Source organism: Cervus canadensis, chromosome 19 (assembly GCF_019320065.1).
Source record: "Cervus canadensis isolate Bull #8, Minnesota chromosome 19, ASM1932006v1, whole genome shotgun sequence".
NCBI lineage: Eukaryota > Metazoa > Chordata > Mammalia > Artiodactyla > Cervidae > Cervus > Cervus canadensis.
The window spans coordinates 14,029,486-14,045,413 of record NC_057404.1 but is presented as its reverse complement, the minus strand read 5'-3'; the positions used below and the strand labels follow the sequence as shown (position 1 = coordinate 14,045,413).

The following is a 15,928-nucleotide window of genomic DNA, read 5'->3' as shown; positions in this document are numbered from 1 at the left end:
CTTCCATTTCTATTCTGCTATGCTAGCCCAGGGTCTTATCATTTATAGCTTGTATTAAACATCTTTTATCTATTAATACCTTCCAAAAATCCACTGGACCTCACCCCTTCCCCCCAGATACACACAACCTTCCTTATAATTCAAAATTTAATGCATGGCTATCATGATGCTTTAAACATAAGTAGAAATTGTTCATAGTGAAGTGAAGTCACTCAGTCGTGTTCGACTCCTTGTGGCCCCATGGACTGTAGCCCACCAGGTTTCTCCGTCCATGGGATTTTCCAGGCAAGAATACTGGAGTGGGTTGCCATTTCCTTCTCCAGGGGTTCTTCCCAACCCAGGGTTCGAACCCAGGTCTTTCGCATTGCAGACAGACACTTTAATCCTCTGAGCCACCAAGGAAGCCCATATATTTGTTTAAATCATCTTCAGACCTTTTCTTTGCACTTAGAAATATGTCAACTTTATGAAAACAGGGACCATTTCTCAATGTACAGATAGAAACTATCACAATACTTTGCACAAAGGATTCTATAAATAGTTTTTCATTAATGAGTAACCTTATTTTTGATATTATACAGTTAATTCTACTTAGCCAGAGATAGCTCGTCTCTATTGCACATTCTATTGTACAGTCTTCTGTGCATTTTCTTAATCTTTAACTTTTTTTTTTTCTGTTACTGAACAACGTGCATTTAGACATTTTGGCCACAAACTTATTTAACTGAAAAGAGGAAAATGTTTTGATTATATGCAGAACAGTATTTTTGAAAGTGTGATAAGCTCTTACAGTGTATTTGTTTATTAGTTTTTGCTTTATTTAATAATCCAAAATATAGATGCCATTTCTAGAGATAAAGAATTGCCTAATAATCGTTTCCTTTTCCCAGAGAGGATTACTCTCACATCTTAGAATATAATGGAATTCTAAGGACAAATGATGGTTAAGAATGCACTTTTCTCTAAGGAGAATTCATTATGGCACCACCTGCTAGCATGATCATCAGATTATCATTCTTTCTCTAATGGGCATCACTTTTCAGACATTTTTACTAGGTGTTAAAATTTAAGTATGGCTTTTAGAACTTCCAAAGAGAAGTTTTAAGTACTAAAAAGAGAAACCAGAAAGCATGTGCAAACACACACACACTCTTTGTGGTTTCTATAACAAATTGTACCCACTTAGAAAAACTGGTGTCTATCAAATTTATGCTATCCAATCTCATATTTTAAAAATATCTTTTACAATAAATTTATTTTCAATTTCTTCCATTGGCTTAATCTAAATTTCAAAATCAAATAAAAATTAAATGACAACTGACATGTCTCTTGTTTGCTAATACTAAAGTTGTAGTACTATTTTAATGTTAAAAAAGACACAGGGCTTCCCTGGTGGCTCAGTGGTAAAGAATCCACCTGCTAATGCAGGAAACATGGGTTTGAGCCCTGATCCGGGAGGATCTCACATGCTGTGGAGCAAGTAAGCCCTTGTGCTCTAGATCCTGGGAGCCACAACCACTAAGCCCAAGTGTCACAACTCCTGAATCCTGCATGCCCTGGAGCCGGTGCTCCACCGCAGGAGAAGCCTCCTTAACGAGAAGCCCTCGCTCCACAGCTAGAGGGCAGCCCCCACTCTCTGCAACTAGAGAATGCCCACGCTGCAATGAAGACCCAGCACAGACAAAAATAAAGAGATAAAAAAGACACGGTCAAATTGTGGTTCTAAATGCGTAGAGAAATTGTGTAGCTTTATAGGCAAAGGCTAAAAGAAACTACCATGTGAATCTACAAACGGTTTCTTATTTCCCATTTTCAACACACATGAATCAGTTTCTTTTCAGATGTTAGCTCCTGAGAAAGTCCTTCCTGGATGACCACTCTAAAGTCCTTCCTGGACAACCCACTCAGTTACAGTCTATCTCTTTATCTCACATCATTTCCCTTCCTAGCAGTCATCATATCTGATATGTTATATATCCAATTGCTTATCTGCTTATTAACATACTTATTAACATAACATATATTAACATACTGTCCTGGGTAGAATACAATGTCTATTCAGGCAGGTACTTTCTGTTTCAGAGTCAGTGATGTATCCCAAGCATCTAGTAGATGCTTAGTAAATATGTCTGGAATGAAAATATAAATGATACTCAACCCTCAAAAAGAAAAGTTGAAGGACAATATCAGCATGCTTAAATATGTTCAGTGCTCGCATATCTCAAAACCCTTCTCCTGCCTGATAATCCTAAGTATATTTGATTCAAATTTTCTTTGTTGCTTAAAACTATTTTAAAATCATTTTTAAAAAGACGGAAAGAAAAAAGTCCTTATCCTCAAATTTTTATTTTGTTTTTTGTTAACATTTTTGACAAACATTAATTATATAATATGAATGTTCAAAATGTATTTGACTTATTTGTATAGTTAGGTATATATGCTAAAACCTATATTTACCAGTCTTGTTTGAATTTATTGCCTTATTACTGTAAAATTATATGATATAATATATATATAATTAATGAAAAAATGAAAATATATGATATAATATTTCATGAGTTACTAGGAACATGATACAAATTAACAAATTGAGCCAAGTCCTTGGTAAATTATATCATATAAAAATCATCTGGAGGCATAACACAATCTACAGTCATTATCAATTAAGTGCTGTGCCTAGTCACTCAGTTGTGTCTGACTCTTTGTGACCCCATGGACTGTAGCCCATCAGGCTTCTCTGTCCATGGGGATTCTCCAGGCAAGAAACTAGAGTGGGTTGCAATGCTCTCCTCCAGGGTATCTTCCCAACACAGGGATCAAACTCAGGTCTCCCCCATTGCAGGCAAATTCTTTACCATCTGCGCCACCAGGGAAGCCCTCCAATTAAGCTAATAAACTTTAAATACTAACAGTCACCAATTAATTCCCAAATATCAGATCGATAATGTCTGATGTGTTGACTTCACTTGTTTTCTGGCTTTCAACTATCTCTTTATCTTAATTCACTGTCTATATGGCTTAACTTTATAATATGATTACTTTTAGTCTCACCCTCTTAGCTTTCCATTTTATGCCTGTAAAAAATCCTCAAATCAGACAGACCCATCCACCAGCCTTGCTAAGTCACCCATCAGGATTTCTGGGTAGTTTTAAAATATATATAAACTTTAAGGCTGCTGCCACTAAATTCATGGTCAATAGCTGGCATCAGTTTCACCAGATAGTCTTCCTATATTTCCTTAATTATCTTTCTATTCTTTAAAATCTCATTTGTAATTATCTCTATTCTATAGTCCTTTAGCACTAATGTCATTAGCTGGCTTTAACAACTTGGTCATCTCCAAAGGATGTTACATCTCATCTTCCCCCTCCTGGGAATAAGGCTGTTTTCTTCATCTGTGCCTCTAATGCATGATTCTTCAATCTTGGCACTATTGTCATATTGTTACCAGTGACTGTCCTTCCATTTTAAGTTGTTTAGCAGCATCCCTGGCCTCTGCTAATTAAATGCCAGGAGCATATCCCCTCTAGCTGTGACAACCAGAAGTGTTTTGAGATATGGGATCAGATATATTTCCCTGTTGAGAATCACCACTCTAGTGGATACCATTTTCAGCCCATGCAATTCAGATGCCTTGTCTTATAAATTATTAACTTTTGGATAGCTTCTCAATATCCTCAGCTTCTTTTCAGTGACATGTAAGTATGCCCAATTATTTTCTTATCTAAAACCAAATTCTTTCAACCCTATATTTCTTTGTTTCTTTTCCTGATTCTCATTTATCTTTGATTTCACTTTGAAAAATTCCCTTCTCAATAGTGAAACTATTTGAGTTGTTCAAAAACTGGCTTTTATTCCATTTCTCTCCCAACTACATTCTTATATCCATCCAATATGTCCTTATAAAATAATCTGCTTGTTGCTTTAGCCACTGAACACTTTTCTTTTTAAGTTGAAGGGTTGGGAATATCCTCTGGAGTAGAAAATGGTAACTCATTCCAATATTCTTGCCTGGAAAATTCCATGGACAGAGGAGTCTGGCGGGCTACAGTTTATGGGGTTACAAAGAGTTGAACACAATTAAGCACATGTGCACACACACACACACACACAGTGTTAATTTACAATGTTGTGTTAGTTTCAGATGTACAGAAGAGTGATTCAGTTTAGTTGCTTGGTCATGTGTGATTCTTTGTGAACCCATGGATGTAGCCTGCCAGAATCCTCTGTCCATGGATTTTCCAGGCAAGAATACTGCAGTGGTTTGCCATACCCTCCTCCAGGGGATGTTCCCAACCCAGGGATTGAATCCACATCTCCTGCACTGGCAGGCAGAGTCTTTATAGCTGGGCTACCAAGGAAGCCCCTCTTTCTCTTATACATTATTACAAAATATTGAGTTCCTTGTGCTGTTCAGCAGATCCTTCTTAGTTACTTATCTTGTATATAAAATAATTTGTATTTCTGTTTTGTACATAGTTTAATTTGTATCATTGTTTTTAGGTTCCACACGTAAGTGATATCATATTTCTGACTTACTTCACTTAGTGTGATAATCTCTAGGTCCATTCATGTTGCCACGAATGGCATTATTTCATTCTTCTTTTGTGGATGAGTATTATTCCACTTTGTGTATGCATATACCACATCTTCTTTATCCATTCACCTGTCAGTGAACATTTGGCTGTTTCCGTGTCTTTAGTATTATATACAGTGATGCTATAAACTTAGAGGTACAAATTATAACTTTGTCCTGGGTATGCCCAGGAGTGGGATTACTGGATCTTATGGCAACTCTATTTTTAGTTTTGTGAGAAACTTCCATACTGTTCTCCAATGAACAATTATTAAACATACAGAACATATTTATTACTCAGTCTTAAAGCACTCTTTCCTTAGCACCATCATCTTCTCAGTCTCATACTCAGAGTTTTTATTCTTTATCTTTCCAAAAATATTAGTGCTGCTATTGTCTCCAGATAGATCCTGTTTTGTGTTTGGTTTTCTTTTCAACACTACAAGTTTAACCTACTAGTTTAAGCTCTTACACTCTTTAGAACGGAACTCTCTTCTGGCATCAAGACATCTATCTCTAATGTATTCTGACTGTCAAATAACTTCAGCATGAATTGCATTCTCCATAAAGTTTTAAAAACATATTTATTGTACTCAGTGGAATATCTCGATGATATATTGCATGTAAAGCACAAATTCTGGCACACAGTTCACCCCAGATAAATGTTAATATCATTAGTATCATCATTACCACCTCAACGTCATAAACACAGACATAATGATAACAAATCTGCTTACATAGCTTAAATACATATTTTTAAACATATTTTTAAAGCTTTTTTTAAAAAGACTTTTTGCTGTGGACTATTTTTTAAAAGGTATTTATTGAATTTGCTATAATACTGTTTCTATCTTATGTTTTAGTTTTTTGGCTTCAGGGCATGTGGGACCTTAGATCCCTCACCAGGGATCAAACCAAAGCTCCCTGTACTGGAAGGTGAAGTCTTAAGCGCTGAACTGCCAGGGAAGTCCCTACATATTTAACATAAAACTCTTTATCTCCTCTGCAATTTCCTCAAGCATCCTCCTACTCCTACTTGAGTCTAAACTAGACTCTATAATATCCTTTATTCCTTACAGTCAACCATTTATTGGATCCTACTGTTTCTTTTTTGAATATTCATATTCAGCAGTTCTGCCACCATTGCAAGTGTATCTTGTCTCAATCTTTGTAGGTGGTGTTTAAACCTCAAATTCTGTGTTGTCCACATTCCCTTTCTTATCTAATCTGTGTGACTTGCTGAAACACAAACCTATCAGTCCTCTACTTTAAATTCTACTTTGGCATTCCTTATTCCTTAGGTTAACATTCAGACTTCTTAATCTGACTCAAAGGGTCCCTTCCATGTCTCCCATATGTTGTTTCTTTTGCTTGGGTTTCCCCAGGGTTCTCTGTTCTGCTTCTGCCTCCTTTGATTGATGACTACAGTTAAACATGATGATTTAAATTTTGGTCCAATTTCTCACTTGTGCAAAGACTGGAATATGCAAAGAGTTCAAAACCTCGAGTTTTATAGTAGTATTATTGCCAATAACTTGCTAACAAAGGGAAGCTCAATAGTTCTCAGCTTAAATTTCATTCCTAGAGTTACTTTTCTTATCCTTGACTAGGTTATTTAATCTTACCAAGAATATTTTTCCCTTTTACTTTCCCATTACTTTATAGGTTTAATGTCTGCCTTCCTCGCTCACCTTCCATTGATTCTAGCAGACATTACACCCATTTTGTTTAACATGTATTCCCAACCTATCAAAATGCTGGGCACAAAATATTATTTGGTCAGATGTATTTTTGAACATATGAGTCAGCAGGTGAGTGGACTGCATGAATAAATAAAGGAATGATAATTAGAAAATTTCTCAACTATTCCAATCTGGACTCTTAGGCTCATTTACAAAAATTTATATTAAAACATTTTATCTTGAACATATCATTTCCTTTTTTATGTATAAAATAGAAAATGTTTTATTTATTTGAAAATAATTTATTGGGCAAACAATATGGCAATGAGAGTATGTGAAACTTCATGTTTAATAATAGTAACTAGTACTTATTGAATAATTATCATGTTTCAAAACCTGTGTTCGACCATAGTGACTATATACTTCAATTCTTAATATAAATTTATAAGAAAATTATCACCACATTTTCTGCAAGTAAAAATTGGGGAACAGAGAATTTGTGCAAGAGACCTAAGATCAACAACTAATACATGACACAGTATTTGGGCTGGTCAATAGGGCTCCAGACATATGTTTTTCACTCCTATGTTCCTGCTTGTATAGATAGCTTTTTCATTCTAGATTATTGTCTCTGACTTTTAAAGCATATATTAAGTACTATGTTAAAATAAAAAATTAATTGTTCTGTTTTTGTTTAGACTGTGGATTGAAGGATAAAATCATTATGGTAATGAATAGTCAGAACCTTAATGGGAAAAGCTCGTATATTCAAGGAGATCACCATTATAATTCTTTTTCTGAAAATGTTGTACAAAATTCTACCAAATATTTACTTAAGCATTTTCAATATAAATGTATTAGTATTATTGACTTTCTAATAATTTCCTCTTTTCAGATCACCAAAAGCAAATGTAAAATTTTGTGTGTACATTTAAGAAAGATAATAATAGATAACATTTTCTTAATAATATGAGTAGTTTGCACATTTCATGTTTTACTAAATAAGATAGTTTTATTATAAACTTTTGCACAACAAAGGAAATCATAAGCAAAACAAAAAGACATCCTATAGACTGGAAGAAAATATAGGTAAATGATGCAACCTAAAATGATTTAATTCCCAAAATAAACAAAAAACTCATACAACTCAATAACAAAATGCAAACAACTCAACTGAAAAATGGGCAGAAAATATAAATATACATTTCTCCAGAAAAAATCATAGAGAAAGCAAGGGAATTGCAGGAAAATATCTACTTTTGCTTCATTTACTACACTGAAGCCTTTGACTTTGTGGATCATGACAAACTGGAAAATTCATAAAGAGATGGGAATACCAGACCACCTTACCTACCTTCTGAGAAGCCTGAGAACAGGTCAAGAAGCAACAGTTATAAGCGGACATGGAACAACTGAGTGGATCAACATTGGGAAAGGAATATGTCAAGGCTGTATATTGTCACCCTGCTTATTTAACTTGTATGCAAAGTACATCATGGGACATGCTGAGCTAGACGAATCATAAGGTGAAATCAGGATTTCTTGGAGAAATATCAAAACCTTACATATGCAGATGCTACCATTCTAATGGCAGAAATTGAAGAGGAACTGTAGAGCCTCCTGATGAAGGTGAAAGAGGAGAGTGAAAAACTGACTCAACATTCAAGAAACTAAGATCGTGGCATCCAGCCCCATCACTTCATGGCAAATATAAGGCAGATAAGGGGAAACTGACAGATTTTATTTTCTTGGGCTCCAAAATCACTGTGAATGGTGACTGCAGTCGTAAAATTCAAAGACACTTGATCCTTGGAAGAAAAGCTATGACAAACTTAGTGTATCAAAAAACAGAGGCATCTACTTTCCCGACAAAGGTCCATATAACCAAAGCTATATTTTTCTTCCAGTAGTCATGTACAAATGTGAGAGTTGGACTGTAAAGAAGGCTGAGCACCAAAGAATTGATGCTTTTGAACTGTGGTGTTGGAAAAGACTCTTGAGAGTTCCTTGGACTGCAAGGAGACCAAATTAGTGGATCCTATAGGAAATCAGCCCTGAATATTCATTGGAAGCACTGATGCTGAAGCTCCAGTACTTTGGTTACCTGATGAGAAAAGATGACTCTGATTCTAGGAAAGATTGAGGGCAGGAGGAGAAGCGAGAGATGGAGGATGAGATGATTGGATCGCATCACTGACTCAATGAATATGAGTTTGAGCAAACCCTGGGAGATAGTGAAGGACAGAAGAGACTGGCATGCTGCAGTCTGTGGAGTCACAAAGAGTGGGGCATGACTTAGTGACTGAAAAACAACAGTGAACAGTAACAATGAGAGAAGATACACAGGTGCCAATAGGCATGTGAGAAGATGCTCATCATCACCGATTATTAGAGAAATGCAAGTCAAACGACAGTGAGGTACTACCTCACTCCAATTAGAACGGTCATCACTAAAAGTCTATGAGTAATAAAGGCTTCCCTGGTGGCTCAGTCGGTAGAGAATCAGCCTGCAATGAAGGAGACCACCTGCAATGCAGGAGACCTGAATTTGATCCTTGGGTTGGGAAGATCCCCTGGAGAAGGAAATGGCAACCCACGCCAATAATTTTGCCTTGGAAATCCCATGGACAGGGGAACTTGCCAGACTACAGTCCATGTGATTACAAGAGTTGGAACAGACCAAGTGACTAAACCACCACCACCATGTATTAACAATAAATGCTGGAGAAGGTGTGAAGAAAAAGGATTCCTCTTGCTCTGTTGATGGAAATGTAAATTGGTACAACCAGTATGGAAGAGTGTGGGGGTTCTTCAAAAAGTGAAAATAGACATGCCATATAATCCAACAGTTCCACTCCTGGGCATATACCCAGACAAAACCATAATACAAAACCATAATATGCCCCTTGTTTATAGCAGCACTGTTTACAGCAGCCAAGACATGGACCCAAGCCAAATGTCCACTGACAGATAAATGGACAAAGATATGTTATATATATACACATATACACACACACAAAGGAATATTACTCAGCCATTAAAAGAATGAAATAATGTTATTTGCAGGAATAGGCCTCCAGATTATCATACTAAGTGAAGTAAATCACAATGAGAAAGACAAATGTCATATGATACCACTTATATGCAGAATCTAAAATAAAAATGCAGAAATGAATATATCTATCAAATAAAAACATATTTACAGATATATAGAACAGACTTGTGGTTGCCAAGGGGATGATAGGGGAGAGAAGAACTGAGAGTTTGGGATTAGTTAATGCCAACTGTTATTATAGGATGTATAAACAAGGTCCTACACTATTGCGCAGGTAACTATATTCTATATCCTGTGATAAGCTGTAATGAAAAAGAGTATGAAAATTGTAACTGGGTCACTTTTCTCTACAGCAGAAATTAAAAACAACCTTGTATGTCAACTATATTGGAATAAAATTTAGAAAGATGGCTTTAAGTTGCTTCATAAAATAAATATAAAGCATTTACAAATACCAAAATATCTTTATATAGTCTCTGATATATTTCATTAAAGATTTTGTATTTATTTATGGGATACATATTGATACAACACTTAATGTAGTCTTTGGTATTATAAAACAAACACTAAATCATTAGTTTACTCATATATGCATATTTCAGAGAATCATACTTCTGCACAGAAAACCTCATCATTGTTTGTTAATCACAGTACTTTCATTGAAACTAGTATTTTGAGCTTATTGGTTCATTTTCTTCATCACATATGTTGAATTCTTTCTTTCTACTGAGCACATTAAGAGAACTGAAGTCCATAATATTTAGTTGTATTCCAAAGTCAAAAAACCAGTGAGTAAATGCAGAGGTAGTATTTCACAGGCATGAAGCTTCTAGCTCATTGCTTAGCTCACTTATCCAGACTTTTTCAGCTTTTTAAATATGTAGAGATAGGTCCTTTAATATGATACTAGGCTTTATTTTGATGGATCTAAAGAATTAGACTCAGCCTATCCTCCCCTCCCCAAAATCCAATAATGTGCATAATGAATTCTTCTCATTCTCTGTGCACCTGTTCTCCCTCATTATATCTGAAAATTTGGGATTGTTCCAAAGTGTTCTGTAATGACTTTTTGTAAGCAAGACAAGTAAAAGAAATTCTTCAAGGGCAGAATGAATTGGCTTTTGAAACTGTGCTAAATAAGTAGGAGGGAAGTGATAACCACAGACAGACCATGAGGCAGGCATCATTTGGAGGTAGGGCGATTTCATGGAATAAAGAATCATTCTTCCAGTAACAAAAGGTAAAAAAGTCAAAACAGTCTCAGTATTTTGAGTATCAGCTCATACTTCCAATGACAAGAATTTTCCTGCATTCATTTTTGGAAAATATTTAAGCAATATAATTTTTTATGTCTTTGAAAATATATATATATATATATATATATATATAAAGATAATTGTCTTATGTTTGTAGCTACTGTGTATCTATAAGTATTACACAGATTTATTTTACTTGCATTAAAATTGTTTCTATTATCTAATCACTTATCTTTGTCTATATTTCAATGTGTTTTGAATTCTGGAGGTTGTCGTAGAACAATTTCTCATTTACAAATTGATTCATCAGAGAAGACTAAGGTTATACATGAGGAAACCCTGGCAAAACCTTCTATTTAAAATAGAGGGTACCAGCTGAGCTTTAATTATTTTGATTGTTATCATTAACTTTTGAAATATGTAGATTAGTCCTTTATTTTTTGTCCTTTTTTTTGATGGATCAAGTCACATACTGCAAATTATTTCATATTAAAATTTATAAAATTTCAATAGTTCATATTTCTGTCAGGAGTTCTGGCTGAATTAAAGTAGAGAAAGTGTGCATATAGAATTTAAGCCTGTTGCAATTGATCTAAATCCTCCTCAGAAGACTACTAGGAAAAAAAAAATAGCAGAAAAATTCAGCTATTAAATCAGTAGGAGTCTCAGAAAACACATTTTGGAGTGGTGGAACTTTTTTCCCTCCCTTTCTTCTTTCTGTTCCCTTCTTCCTTTTCAAAGGAGTACTATTTATCTACTTTACGATAATGCCATTCCAAAAATATTGTCAGTCTGTGAGTTAATGAACCAAATTTCAGGGCATTATTGCATATTATTTATAATACTCAGCAGGCTTGACCCATAAATGAAAGTGATTCCAGTTTGTAATGGCCTACAGTATGGGTTACATAAAGAGCTTCAGAATATCTTTGGCTTAATATAAGCTTCATTTTCTGCTGTTATGCTTCTTCTATTTATTTACTGTGGCATATTATTATATTGTACCAATATACCATTAGTAATCATAAAACTCTAAAGGGGTTGCCTTTCAACAAAGCTAATATATGCCACAATAAGGGCTAATAAAATAATAATAGCTAATATTCACTGAGCATTTACTTTTGCTCAACACTGTCCTAAGCATGGAAAATATAATATTTCTTTAACCACTTAAACCAGTGTTTAAAAGGAGAAGAAAACAATGAATGAAAGCAGAGACAATGTTTTGATGGTAATAAAAACAAATGTAGCCAATGGTTTTATTCACCTTATTTTGAATTTTCTGAGTCTGTGCTTTCACTTGTCCTTCACCCTAGTATTAGGTACTACATGTTTCTTTACTTCTAACAGAATACTATGGATTGAAAATAATTTCTACACTTTGATAGAAAAATGTTCCATGGAATATTTAAATAGTTCTCTTTGTAAATTGGCTCCCTTTGTTAAAAGTCAAAATTTTGTGAGGTTGCTCACTTTTAACACTGACAAGAATTTTCGGGAAAAAATAGCCTCAAAGAAATAATAAGTTATTGAACTCACACTCAGCAAGTCTAAGTCTGTTTCAATTTTTTAAATGAGAAAAAAATACTTCCTATGATATTTTCAAGTTTATACATGTCTGGATTTGAAGATTTCATTTAGGTACTTTTTCAGGTGGTTGTGCTGTTTGGTGGATGGTTGGAGATGGTCAAATGTGGGTGGAGGTCACCAGAATTTGTTTCCTGGAGGTGAATTACAAGTGTGTGGGCTCAGGTTAGAAAGCCTGTGATCAAATTAAGGCTTCACAACTGATACATTTTGAAGGTTTAGGCAATTTTCTCCAAGCCCTTTGAGCCTCAACTTCTACAATGATGACTAACATGAAAGTAATAATATCTTCCTCAGAGTGGCTGGTAGGAAAGTTAGCTTTGTATACGTATCTCCTGGATAAACTTCCTGATAAACTTCTTCCCATCACCTGTGTAACTTCGGCAAGTCACCTAAAACCTTCCAACAAATAGGGACAATAATGATATGTTTGAGTGAAAGCAGGATCATGGACTTGGTATTTATTTTGAAAATTATTTTATTTTGTCAAACCATAGAAAGAAGTTATTCAACTCAAATGGCAATCCTGGCTTTGTCGGTGTGAATGGGCCCAGCCACATGTAATAGCTTCAGAAACCTGACCTGTGATATTGACATTCAGACTTCAGAGAAAATAAACTCTACTAAAAACTTCTCACACAAAATGTGATTTAGTTTACTCCCTGCTTTATGATATTTCACGTGTTGTGATCTGTAAATTTTCTGAAAGCAAAAATTCTCTGTTGCCATGGAAACATTCTTAGAATCATTGCATGCCTTCATTTGTTTTTTACATCAGGTGCACTGAGATTCTGGAGCAAAAAATCTAGTACATACTGAAATTTACTTATTTCGTAATCTTATTTGTTAACTCTAATTCTCATTCTTTTCACCTACAAAATGGAGGATAGTAGTGAGATATCATTTAATACCTTCAACTGAGGTATTGCATGAATTCTTTAACATAGATTTGTAGACAGTAAATAATAAATTATAGTTCCCATTATTTGAGATAGGTGCTAGCCTTGTTATTTAATGAATATGGAGTACTTTTTGAGACATAAACCTGAAGTAGTGATTATATAAAAGAATATAAAAAGACATATTTCCTTACATCAAACTGTTTTTTACAACTTTATTGAGCTATTTTTAAGGTTGGTAACTTGATGGTTTTTATATACTTGGATGCATTGTGGATGGATCTCCAAAACAAGTTAAATAACGTATCCATCAACACTACAGTTACCTTTGTGTGTGTGTGTGTGTGTGATAAGATTTATTAACTATCTTAGAAAATTTCAAGTATGTAGCACAGTATTTTTGACAGTTATTGCTATGCTATACCTTAGATCTCCAGCACTTGTTCATTTTGCATAACTAAACTTTTGCCAGGAAAGGTCTGTTTAGTCAAAGCTATAGTTTTTCCAGTAGTTATGTATGGATGTGAGCACTGGACTATAAAGAAAGTTGAGCACCAAAGAATTGATGCTTTTGAACTGTGGTGTTGGAGAAGACTCTTGAGAGTCTCTTGGACCACATGGAGATCCAACCAGTCCATCCTAAAGGGAATCAGTCCTGAATATTCATTGGAAGGACTGATGCTGAAGCTAAAATTCCAATACTTTGGCCACCTGATGCAAAGAAGTGACTCATTGGAAAAGACCCTGATGCTGGGAAAGATTGAAGGCAGAAGGAGAAGGGGACTGCAGAGGATGAGATGATTGGATGGCATCACCAACTCAATGGACATGAGTTTGAGCAAGCTCCAGGAGTTGGTGACGAACAGGGAAGCCTGGTTTGCTGCAGTCCATGGGATCACAAAGAGTCGGGCATGACTGAGTGATTGAACTGAAACTTTTGTACCCTTTGACCAACGTTTCCCCATTTCCCACACCCCACGGCCCCTGTAAGCTATCATTCCACTCTCTGCTTTTATGAGTTTGACTTTTTTAGATTCCACATATAAGTGAGTGCATTCAGTTTTTGTTTTTCTGTGTCTGGTTTATTTCACTTAGCAAAATGTCCTCTAGATTCAACCATGTTGTAGTAAGTGGCCAAATTTTTTTTTAAAGCTGAATTATATTTGATCCTACGTATATGTATGTATGTATGTATTTCTATCATATATTTATATCCATTCACACCTGTTGGCAGACATTTAGGTATGCCATATTTGGCAATTATGAATAATGCTACAAATAAATGTTTCATGTTGTATTCTAAAATACAACTTAAGTGCTCGCTTCAGCAGCACATATACTAAAATTGGAACGATACAGAGAAGATTAGCATGGCCCCTGCGCAAGGATGACACGCAAATTCGTGAAGCGTCCATATTTTTTACAAGCAATAAATGCTGGAGAGGGTGTGGAGAAAAGGGAACCCTCTTACACTGTTGGTGGGAATGCAAACTAGTACAGCCACTATGGAGAACAGTGTGGAGATAACTTTAAAAAATGGAAACAGAACTGCCATATGACCCAGCAATCCCACTCCTGGGCATACACACTGAGGAAACCAGATCTGAAAGAGACGTGTGCGCCCCAATGTTCATCACAGCACTATTTATAATAGCCAGGACATGGAAGCAACCTAGATGCCCACCAGCAGATGAATGGATAAGGAAGCTGTGGTCCATATACACCATGGAATATTACTCAGCCATTAAAAAGAATGCATTTGGATCAGTTCTAATGAGATGGATGAAACTGGAGCCCATTATACAGAGTGAAGTAAGCCAGAAAGATAAAGATCATTACAGCATACTAACACATATATATGGAATTTAGAAAGATGGTAATGATAACCCTATATGCAAAACAGAAAAAGAGACACAGATATACAGAACAGACTTTTGGACTCTGTGAGAGAAGGCGAGGGTGGGATGTTTTGAGAGAACAGCATGTATATTATCAAGTGTGAAACAGATCACCGGCCCAGGTGGGATGCATGAGACAGGTGCTCGGGCCTGGTGCACTGGGAAGACCCAGGGGAACCGGGTGGTGGTGGAGGTGGGAGGGGGGATCGGGATGGGGAATACATGTAACTGCATGGCTGATTCATGTCAATGTATGACAAAACCCACTGCAATGTTGTGAAGTAATTAGCCTCCAACTAATAAAAATAATTGGAAAAAAAAATACAACTTAAAAATGACCAGTAGGTACATCAAGGGGTTCTCAGCATCAGTTATCATTAGGGAAATCCAAATCTAAACTACAAAGGGATATCATCTCATGCTTCTTAGAATGCCTGTTACCAAAAAGGTAAAATATGTAAATGTTAATGAGGATTTGGTGAAAAGAGAACACTTATACTTTGTTGGGAATGTAAATTTGTACAACTACTATGGAAAATAGTATGGAGGTTCCTTAAAAATTAGAAATAATCCAGTAATCCCACTTCTGGGTATATTGCCAAAGGAAACAAAACCAGCATCACACTTTCTAAAAGTTGAAACCCCAATATTCCTGTAGACCATGTATAACAACCAGGATTCTTACTTGTTTTAAATGATATACCTATCCTTACTAAACAGCAACAGGCTTTAGAAGTATAAAGAATCAAATACAGAAAATACATAAAAATTATTCTACAAAGGTAGAAGGACAATAGCAGGTCAGCATGCAGTCACAGCTGTTGCCACTGACCACTGATAATACTTCCAAACTTCAGAACCTCTAACACAATTGTAAATAATCGTAATTTCTCTACAGAGTCAATGATTTCTCAAATACCTGTGATTGTTATTTCCTTTTATTTCAAAGTCCTGAGATATGAAACATTGGGCAT

The 15,928-nt window shown here is 35.4% G+C and overlaps 1 non-coding gene across 1 annotated transcript; it reads left to right on the top strand.

Annotated features, from left to right (window-relative positions):
* The first annotated feature begins 14,371 nt into the window (after window positions 1-14,371).
* Window positions 14,372-14,478, top strand: LOC122422441. Its single transcript, XR_006263838.1, has one exon. It is a non-coding gene; the product is annotated as a U6 spliceosomal RNA (small nuclear RNA).
* The last annotated feature ends 1,450 nt before the right edge of the window (window positions 14,479-15,928 follow it).